The following is a 10329-nucleotide window of genomic DNA, read 5'->3' on the forward strand; positions in this document are numbered from 1 at the left end:
CTGGATCAAGTTCTACTATACCTTTAACTGATGATGAGGCTGAGGATGATGGTTTCGCCACCGGTATATGTCCACGTTTCGCGGGCCACATACTGTTGTTGATTGCCATTTCCTCCAAAAGTTCTCTTGCTTGGGCTGATGTCTTCTTCATAAATAGCCCTCCCGACATAGCATCTAATGAAACTCTAGTTGTAGGATTTAGTCCATTATAAAATGTTTGCATTAAAAGTTCAGCGGGTAATTGGTGGTGGGGGCATAAACGTTGAAGTTCTTTAAAACGTTCGCAAATCTCATAAAGAGTCTCATTATCATTTTGAGAAAAAGATGTTAACTCTTTTATGAGTCTTGCGGTTTTTGCTAAAGGAAAATATTTTGATAAAAAAGCTTGGGCTAGTTGTTCCCAAGTTGCAAACGTTGCGCCTGGCATCGAAGTTAACCACTCTTTGGCTCTATCCTTCAAAGTGAAAGGAAAAAGGCGAAGTTTGATTGCTTCGGCAGTCACATCTGGGATTTTAAAAGTGTCACAAATTTCAAGGAAATTTGTCAAATGGGTGTTAGGATTTTCGTTAGGTAACCCGTAAAATGTTACATTATTTTGCAACATATTAAGCAATGCTGGCTTAATTTCAAATTGGTTTGCGGTAATTCTGGGTCTAACGATACTATTGGTTACACCGGCCACACCTGGCCTAGCGTAATCCATAAGTGTTGGTGGATCTGCCATTTTTTCTGGCTCGGTATGTGTTTTTGATGGAGTTTTGTTTTTGTTTTTCTTGTTTTCTTGTTCTTTCTAATGGTTTTTTTAATTTATGGGTCTATAGGGTCTGGTACAATGCCTGAACTTCGAGAACTGCGCATGAACCTGAAATCTTGCACGAACCGAAACTACCTTCAAAACATAATTTGAAAAATAAATATGTTAGTAAATTAAAATTAATAAATTACAAAAATTAAAATAAGTATGTATAAACCTAGATTCGAAATAAAACACGAAAAATCTAACATTTTGTTAAAAAATTTAGCGTTCCCCGGCAACGGCGCCAAAAACTTGTTGAGCGATTTCCGTAAGTGCACGGTATACGCTTATAGTAATAAAAGATATCGAACCCACAAGGAACGCGTTTTAACTAAAAACTTATTTAATTCAGTTTTATTCACGTCTTTAGGTTTAACTAAAGAAAATCGTTTAATTGATTGTATTGGTTCGGATAAATTAGGATTAGATAAGAATATTATATTGAACTTAGAGAACAATTCTGTCTTGAGATTTTGATTATAAGACAGACGCTTTCGTATTTGGAATAAATTGAAGGTATAAAACTTATTTTCATTAAGCAAAGAAAGCAACTATAACTTTGGTAAGATTATGAACATGTAATAATACAAGAATTTATGCAATTAAATAACTTTGAACCGTAGAAATCTCTCTGGGTCGGAGCAGATTTCTACCTCAATCAAATTAGTATTTTATATCTGATAAGCCGTGGTCACGATCATATCTTCCGTAAAAACTAATTCTTTCAAGTGTTCAACAAAGTTTCTTTATAAATATGATTGAATAAAACGTTTTAATAAAAACACCAATTTATCATTTTGAAAATCATTTTGTTAGAACAATATCAAAATAACAACAAGAAGAATGTATTGTATAGAATAAATATATTATTAGTGAATTGTGAATCTTCACAAGTTAACAGAGAGGAAAAAACATGGATAGCATTTTGACGAAAACTTTAAGATCCGGGTTGTCAATCTTTCCCTCAAACTCCGTAGGTTTGTCAGACCTCTTTGCGCTTCAGCCGTTAGTTCTTATCGCTGAATCTTCGGAATAGAGACCGGTCAGTCCACTACCAGAATGAAAACTTGTCTCTGATCAACCTTTGAAACTAAACTAATACTAATGTGTTTATAACTAATCTAATAACAACTTATGTACATCAAGTTTGTTTATACAGAAATGAAATCTAACTTTCTGACTCTTTCTGAATCAGAAACTCAACATAATAACTCTCTGATTTCTCTAACTTTTCTAACTTAGCCAACTCTGATTTCTTGAAATGGATCACTTATTTATAGTTGGTGAAGGGTTGTAAATGAAGGGTCATGTCCGCTGGTGAAGGGTCGCTTTTATCCAAACGAACAGACGCGTTTTTTGGAATTAAACATGTGAAATCTGTGCAGAATTCTTCGCTGTCTCATATGAGATTTCGAGAATCTCAGTCGCGATGGGGGGTGAAGGGACGAGCTGAAAACTTCGAATTTCCGGTGACTGGTGTTCGTATATCGCGACTGAGATTCTAAAAATCTCAGTTACGACAGGGGCTTTCTTCCCCGTCTTTCGGCTGCTTCTTGTCTTCCTTGAGTCGGTCTTCTGATTAACACGTATTTTCGGCACGAAACTTAGGTTTTCCCTCGTTTTTGCTCCGTTTTAGCTCCTATTTGGATTTAACCAAATAATTAAGTACCTTGCATCAAAGAAGTAAATAAAGACGTAAAAGTACTCTAAATGAATATAATTAGCACGATTTCAATGTAAATTTAATGTATTTATATATGATATTTTAGGTATATTTTGGGCTTAACAGCTGCTGAGTTAAGCAACAATGCAGTCAGGTCAGCGGCAGAACGGAACCAACTTATAGACAAAGTATTTCTACTTTGGATAAAGTTCAGAAGGCGCAGGAAGCTGTCTGGAAGACTTTGCCATAAATGTCGAAACATTTTGTTTATCTGACGAAAAGCTGCTGAGCACTACCGTAGACAGAAGATGCAAGAATCTCATTGGCCAACGACACTGAGCACGTCCTGAGTGACAACGATAGGAAGCCGTTAGCCTCCAACGGTTATTTCGAAATTCGAAATTACCGGTGCTTGAAGTGTCACTATATAAAGGCCTCTCAATTGCTTCATTCGATGCAGATCTTCAATTAGTCGAAAAGCTGACCAAATTCATACTTGAAGTTCTGTGAGAAAAGCAAAGCAAAATCTTACACCAATTTCCAATCATTGTGTAAAAGTCTAGAGTGATTTCATTCATCTAAAGTGTCTTAGCAATTGTTGTTTAGGACAGACACTTTATCATTTCTAGAAGAATAGAAAGGAGAAGCTAAGTACTCGGTTATAGTACTCAGCGGTAGTTATAGGAGTGACTAGAGGTATAGAGGAAGGTACTCTTGTATACTCATCTTCTGTTGTAAAAGGTTTCGTGCTCTACCTTTAAAGAGCTCAGTAGAGGATTCAAAAAGCTCAGAACGAGTTCCGGGGACTAGACGTAGACGGAGAGGCCGAACCAGGATATCTCTGATGAGTAACATATTTCTAACCTTAAACTCCTTTATAAATATTGCTTGATATAAAACTGACTAACTAACGAACTCACGCTGAGTTGAGTGCACTAAGAAGCTGAGTTCAGGAATAGACTTAAGTGCTATCTCCCGACTCAAGGAAAGAAACAAACTTAGTCACCAGTTGACTAAGCTTGTGTCTGAAAACTACTTAGTGCCGCTGTGTAAACCTTTTCTTAAAGAAAAGAAGTCAGCCTTAACGGACAAAATTTTAAATAGTTCCTATCCCCCCCCCCTTGGAACTAACCTTGTCACGTTATACGAGACCAACACTCCTTTCACATGTCGTTCGGGGAGATGACTATCCTTGTGTACTATGTATGGCAGATTCTCCGTATTCCAGTGGCCGATCAGATGATCTCCGATACATGTAGTGTTGAGCAGCTACAGGCCATATGTATGGATCTATTTGGAGTTACACATGAGGAGTTGTTATCATCGTCGAAGCACTACTGGAGTGGCGGATGTGTTTTTGTAGATGCTATGGAGGGCCTTACCCAGCACGGGGAGGATCGGGATGCCAGGACTCGAGCAATAATATGGATATGGCTTATGTTAGGATCCACCTTGTTTGTCGACAAGAGTGGTGATAAGATCAGGTTGTCCCATCTCCAGGAGGTTCACGTCGGCGTCACAGGGGCTGTTGGACGTTCTTAGGGATCTGCTACACTTGCCACCTTATATCGGCAGCTAGGGGTAGCGAGTAGAGGAGAGTGCTCGGGTATATGTGGATGTTTGACCCTCCTCTAGCAGTGGATATATGAGTACTTTCCGGCATTCTGGTCCCATCGACTACCACTCTAGACTCCAGACACTGCTCCCCGGGCGTGTAGATGGGATGTCGGGACTCCAGACAGAAAGGCCTCCAGACTCGTGAGCTTTCGTGCACAGTTGGACCAGATGACAGCAGCCAAGGTAAAATAATATTTTATAACTTGCAACAATTTACTTAAACAAATGTTATTTCTTATTAACATGTTATTATATATTTTTTTACAGGTGATGTGGTTGCCTTATGGTCCAGTCATTGATGATGATCAGTTTCGAGTGTCCTACGCCGGGTGGATACGGTGTAGAGATATTGTTGAGCCATATATGCATGATCGAGTACTTCGTCAGGTCGGTTATGTTCAGACTATCCTGGCTGAGCATATTAGACCTGATACTGCATTTCGGGCATAGAAGTCTGTATCATACAGACTCACGCATTCTAGAGTGACAGCTAATGATACTTGGTGGAGATCTCCATCTACTCGTGGCGTTGATCGGAGGAGATGCCAGGCAATTGGAGACGATCCTAGTGCCTGTGTTGTCGGGTACATGGAGTGGTACAGACGATATTCACATCCTCGTCTGCTTCGTGCCCCTTATGATGCGTCGGTCCACCATTCTCGCTCCAACAATGAATATGTAAGTTTTTTTATTATTTATTTTTTTATTATTATTTTACCTATGTCTTTTTCTAACATTTAATTTTGTGTAGTGGGTTAGCCGTTTGGCAGACGTCGCTCAGCAGGCGATCGCACTCGTGCCCGCTGAGCAGGCTCCACCAGTTAGGACTAATCTGGAGCAGATTATGGAGAAATGGAACCGGACGAATTGACTTGTTGTAATTTTTTAATATTTAGAATTCTTTAGAACTTATTGTTTTTAACACATTTTAATACATATTTAATACTTAATGTATATTATTTAATATAATGTTAATAATTATAATTCAAATTAGGGTAAATTCTAAAAAAAAAAAACATATGGTTTGTTTTTACAAAAAAAAAAGACTGTGTTATACGCCGTTACCCAAAAAACAGAAAATGGCTTAACATCGTTAGTTTGGATGACGTGGTAAGGGGTAAAATTGGAAAAATCAAATTTTTTTATTTTTTTATTTTTCTTTCTCTCTCTCTTCCTTCTCTCTACTTCTTCCATGGTTCTCCTCTCTCCTTCTTCTTTCATTCTTCCTCTTCCTCCTCCTTTCTCTTCTTCTTCTTCTTCCTCCTCTCTTCTCTTCTTCTTCTTTTTTTTTTTAATTCTGATTCCAGGATTTGGAAATTTCCAGAATTTCTGAAAATCCAGACGTTCATAGGGCAGCCGACGCTTGGGTTTTCAGACGCTTGAGTTTTCAGACGAAGAAGAGAAAAGAGAGAAGAAGAAGAAGAAGAAGAAGAAGAAGAAGTAAATGGTGGATTTTTTTTATCTATTTTAATTTTGTTTTTATTATTTTGTTATTTTTATTTTTTTATTTTAATTCGGACAATTTTACCCCTTGCCACGTCATCCAAACTAACAGTGTTAAGTCATTTTCCGTTTTTTGGGTAACGGCGTATAACACAGTCTTTTTTTTTTTTTTTTGTAAAAAACAAATCACAGAATTTATTTTAAAATCAATGAAACCACAGGGTTTTTTTTTTTGGAATTTACCCTTCAAATTATAATGTTAATAATTATAATATTTAGAATTGTTTAGAATAATAATAATTAAAATTTAAAATTGGATAAAAAAAATCACACGTGGACGTTTGAACATCACGTCTCATCACGTGGTGAGGCGTGTGGTTAATATGTCTAACCATGTGGTGAGGCGTGATGGCAATACGCCTCACCACGTGGTGAGACGTGATGTTCACACGCCCGCGTTTTATAGAGAAAAAAAAAAAATAACTTCTTTCATCCTAAAAATGATAAGGGCAGTTTCATCATCTCTCCTAAACTAAGTGTGTGAAAGAAGGAAAAGTTTAACATCATCCTAAAATAAGTTGGGATGAAAAAGGGGGTTAATATGGAAATTGAAATGGGATTTGGGACAGTTTCCAAACAGTTTCTGAAAAGATAAAGGGCCGTGAAAACTTGAAAATGCGGGAGAGGGAGAAGGAGAGGTTTTCGACCTGGCTCCATTAATAACGCTGTAAAATTGAATTTGACTCTAACCTTTGGTCAAAAAAAGCAATCTTAAAGTGGATTTCTTAGAACAAGTAACCACTGCTTTTTTGTTCAATTATTTTGTTTCTATTTTGGGTTTTGACTATTATATAATATTATAATAGGACTAATACTTTTTTTTTTTTGTGGTTCGTAATTGCGGGTTCTAAAATAGTATGGTGGCATCTGACTCAATTTCAGTTATTAATTTATTTAAAGGAGATTAAGGTTTGACAAACTGATTAGGTATTATTTGTGATGATATCCTCAATTTTCTTCATTCTTTTATGTCGATCGAGTTTGTGTTTGAGAGAATGCAAGCGAATATTGTTGCATATGATTTAGCTACTTGGGCCCGTTCTATGTCCGTTATGGAAATTCTTATTGAAAATTTCCTTAATTGTATTGCTTTTTGTATTCAAACCGATTTGGCTTGTGTTGTTTAATATAAATTCATATTATAAAAAAAAAATACATCATTTTTTTGTGTTCTCAATTTGTCCAAAAAAAAAAATGATTGATGCACTGAACTTTAAAGTATCTTGACGTGTTTCGATTGCTTCCTCAACTTGTAATAAATATCAATTAGCCTTCTAAACTTGTAAAAAATGTAATCAAGTATTCATTTGAAAAAAAAAAAAAAATTCACGCGGAAGATGCGTTGCACGCGTAATTACATTTAAGAGTTTATGGAGTTAACTGAATATTTTATACAAGTTGAGAGACAATCAGAACATTTTAAAAGTTTAGGATTGATCAAGCTTTTTGGACAATATTGTACTTGGGTACTGTTTGATAAAACTGAAAATTAAGTGCTGAAAAAATAAATACTGAATTTTAAGTGTTGAATATTATAAGTGCTGAACGTATTAAATGATGTAACTTTTATAAAAAAAATTTAGTTGATGATGTTTAACTTAAAATGTTAAGTAAAATATTTTGACTTATTAAATAAGTGCTTTTTAATTTAATTAACTAATTTAAGTGGTGGAGAAACAACCGTTATCAAACGCACTTAAATTAAATAAGTACTTAATATTTTAATTTAAATAATTAAGTGGATTATCAAACAAAACCTCGGTTTTAGCATTACTTTGATTTTGGCCACAATTGGCGCTTAACTTATACTTTTAGCATAAGTACAAATTTATCTATAATATTTTTCTTACAATATACTAAAACATATATATTTCAAATGTAAGATGTAAAATTTGGTCTTTGATGCTTCCAATTTGGAACATCTTTAAATCTAGATAATCATACGTGAAACAAATTTAAATTTAACTATCCAAATTCATAAAACCATACTCTTATCTCCTCCAGAGACGGAGTATTAGGATACGAAAATATCAACATACTCGTCAACCGCTCAAAGCCACATCCTATAGGGTAGTTTCGCTCTCGTCCATCTGTTCATCTTCATCTGCAGCGTGCTGATTACATTCCAAACAAATGAAGGGTCATGCATTAACGCTATTTTGGCCTAGATAGTGATAAAAAAAAATTAAGTTGGGTTGAGTTTATTTTTTGCACTCCAACTAGAGTCGGCTCTGAAGGTGTGCAGGAAGTGTGACGACACATGACGTTCAAATAATAGGGGCAATATAAAGATTCTTATGATATTGATAATCAAAATTTGTTTTACGAGTTGAAAATTTTACGAACTATTTACCAAAAGAGGAAAAAAATGTTATTGAGGTATCGAGTTATTTGAAACGAATTGATTGTTTTTCAAATTTATTTATTGCTTATATAATATTATTAAAGCATCTTCAACAGCTTATTAGTTTGACTCTTAAGTTAAAATTTGAGGAGACATAGTTAAAAATCAGTTCCAACGGCCTTTTAGTAGCCCATCAAATTACTAAGAGCATCTTTATCATCTCTATTAATACATAGGCTCTCTCCACTTTTGGTGCCTCATTAATTCATTTTTTATTAATAATTTATTTTTAAGCAGTCTCTCACCTTTCACTATTGGTAAGTATAACAATAACTAATAATTTTAATGATAAAGTAATAAATAAGTAGTGAATATAAAGAGTATTGTTGGAGATGATATGTATTAGTCACACTTAAATCACTAAGAGCCAATTATTATTATTTTTAGAGAATGAACTAAGAGTTTTTTTGGAGATACTCTAAGTATACCAATACTTTTTCAAAATTAAAGTTCCTTAAATATATTTATAATAACCATATTACAATAAATATTAAATGGATTAGCTTTATTATCAATTGGACATAAATTTTTTTATAAGAGTCTAAATTTTGCTTCAATAAAAATGTAAGAACAACCATTTTTACTTGATTTTCAATACTTGTTTTTACCAATGGCCCGATGAGAAGTCTCCTTCTGCCATTCATCCAGTTCATTGTTTCTTCTTCATCTTTCTTTCTCTACTCCATTGCCTTTTTCAATGGACAAATGGAAGGGATTAATGGAGGCCTACTCCCGATTATGTTTAGAAGATGAGGAAGAACAATAGGTGATTTTGGGAGAAAAACATGGTATTAATCCTACAAATCAAGGTTTCTACTTTGTTGTTGGTTAGTTTCTAATAGCCAAATTTGTACACCTTGAAAGTATGAAGAATATGCTAGGATCAATATGGAAGCATGTGAAGGGAGTCACCATCACTGAATCGAACTTGGAGGGGATATTTCTTTTCTAGTTTTTTCACGAGCGAGATGTATTGCGAATGCTGAATGACAGTTCTTGGACATTCAATCAAAACGTGCTGACAGTGAGACGTCTGGATGTAATGAAGCAAGCAACCCAAGTTGAATTGCATGACTTAATCATATGGGTTCAGATATCTGATCTTCCAATTGGCTTTCAAACAGAGGCTACGTGTAAAATTCTAGGCAACCAAATAGGTCATTACTTGGAATCAGATCCGAATAACTTTACTAGTGCGCGGAGAAATTATCAGCGAATAACAGTTAGTATCGATGTCCGAAACCCAATCAAAAGGGGTTAGAAGTTAAAACTTAGTGGTGAAGAGTGGTTGTGGATCAATTTTCGCTATGAGAGATTACCATCCTTCTATTTTTATTATGGAATTATCGTACACTTAGACAAATTCTGCCAATTGCTATTTGACAATCCTGGTGATCTTATTGAGAGACATTTTGGCAGCCATCTACGTGCCCAGCCAAGAAGAACGACGACCCAAATTGGAAGAGGATGGCTGAGGGATCCATTGGAGGTAGTTGATGAGGATAATTTAGACAATTCAAACGTTGATGAAGTTCCTGTAGAGGATAAGTCGAAATCCAGGATGTTTAGGAGCAAGAATATGCCAACAAGTGGTGGCCCCTCCCGAATTGACAGTTCAAACAATAAGGAGAGTCAGAATCCTCTATTGAAGAAGGACTTATTCACGATCCAAAACGGCCACGCATGGAGAATATCAGTATGGAAGTATAATTTGATATCCTATTAAAAAAACAAATATGGGACGGGTCCTGGAGTTCAGACCCGCTTAGGTTTATAAGCCTCATAAGCTGGAACTACCGTGACCTGGAAAACTCATGGACAATTAGTGTTCTAAAGGATATGGCACAAGTCCACATGCCCATGTTAGTGTTTCTTATGGAAACAATGGTTAACTCAGAACGCATCTCAGAAATATGTAAACAACTTGGTTTTGAGGTCATTTTGTCCTGTGTTAGCATCTTAATAGAGTTAGACGATTGTTCAGTCTCCTATGTAAAACGTTCAGAGAACCGGCCGCTCATCTCTTAGTTAAGACGGTCAATTCTCAGTCTGTTCGTGATGTGTAGACATGTCCACCATCCTATCTCAATGTTATTCTTTCTTCCGATTCTAATAATTAAGAAGTTTTTTATTTCAAAAAAATTCTAAAATATTATATTTGTCGTTTTATTAGTTGGATTTCTAAATTTTGTACGAAGTACTTGAAATCTCAAGACTAGTATTAACTCCAATCAGTTAAAAGATATATAAATCTAAAATTGCTTCACATTGAAAATACTTTTTCTTTTTATCATTTTTTACCTCAGTCTTCCATATCACTATTAAATACTACATATCTTTGACATG

The 10329-nt window shown here is 35.2% G+C and overlaps 1 non-coding gene across 1 annotated transcript; it reads left to right on the forward strand.

The window, feature by feature from the left end:
• Positions 1-239: 239 nt before the first annotated feature.
• Positions 240-346, forward strand: LOC136234437 (small nucleolar RNA R71). The gene has a single exon (XR_010691321.1). It is a non-coding gene; the product is annotated as a small nucleolar RNA R71 (small nucleolar RNA).
• Positions 347-10329: the final 9983 nt, after the last annotated feature.

The sequence above is a fragment of the Euphorbia lathyris genome, chromosome 6, assembly GCF_963576675.1.
Source record: "Euphorbia lathyris chromosome 6, ddEupLath1.1, whole genome shotgun sequence".
Lineage (NCBI taxonomy): Eukaryota > Viridiplantae > Streptophyta > Magnoliopsida > Malpighiales > Euphorbiaceae > Euphorbia > Euphorbia lathyris.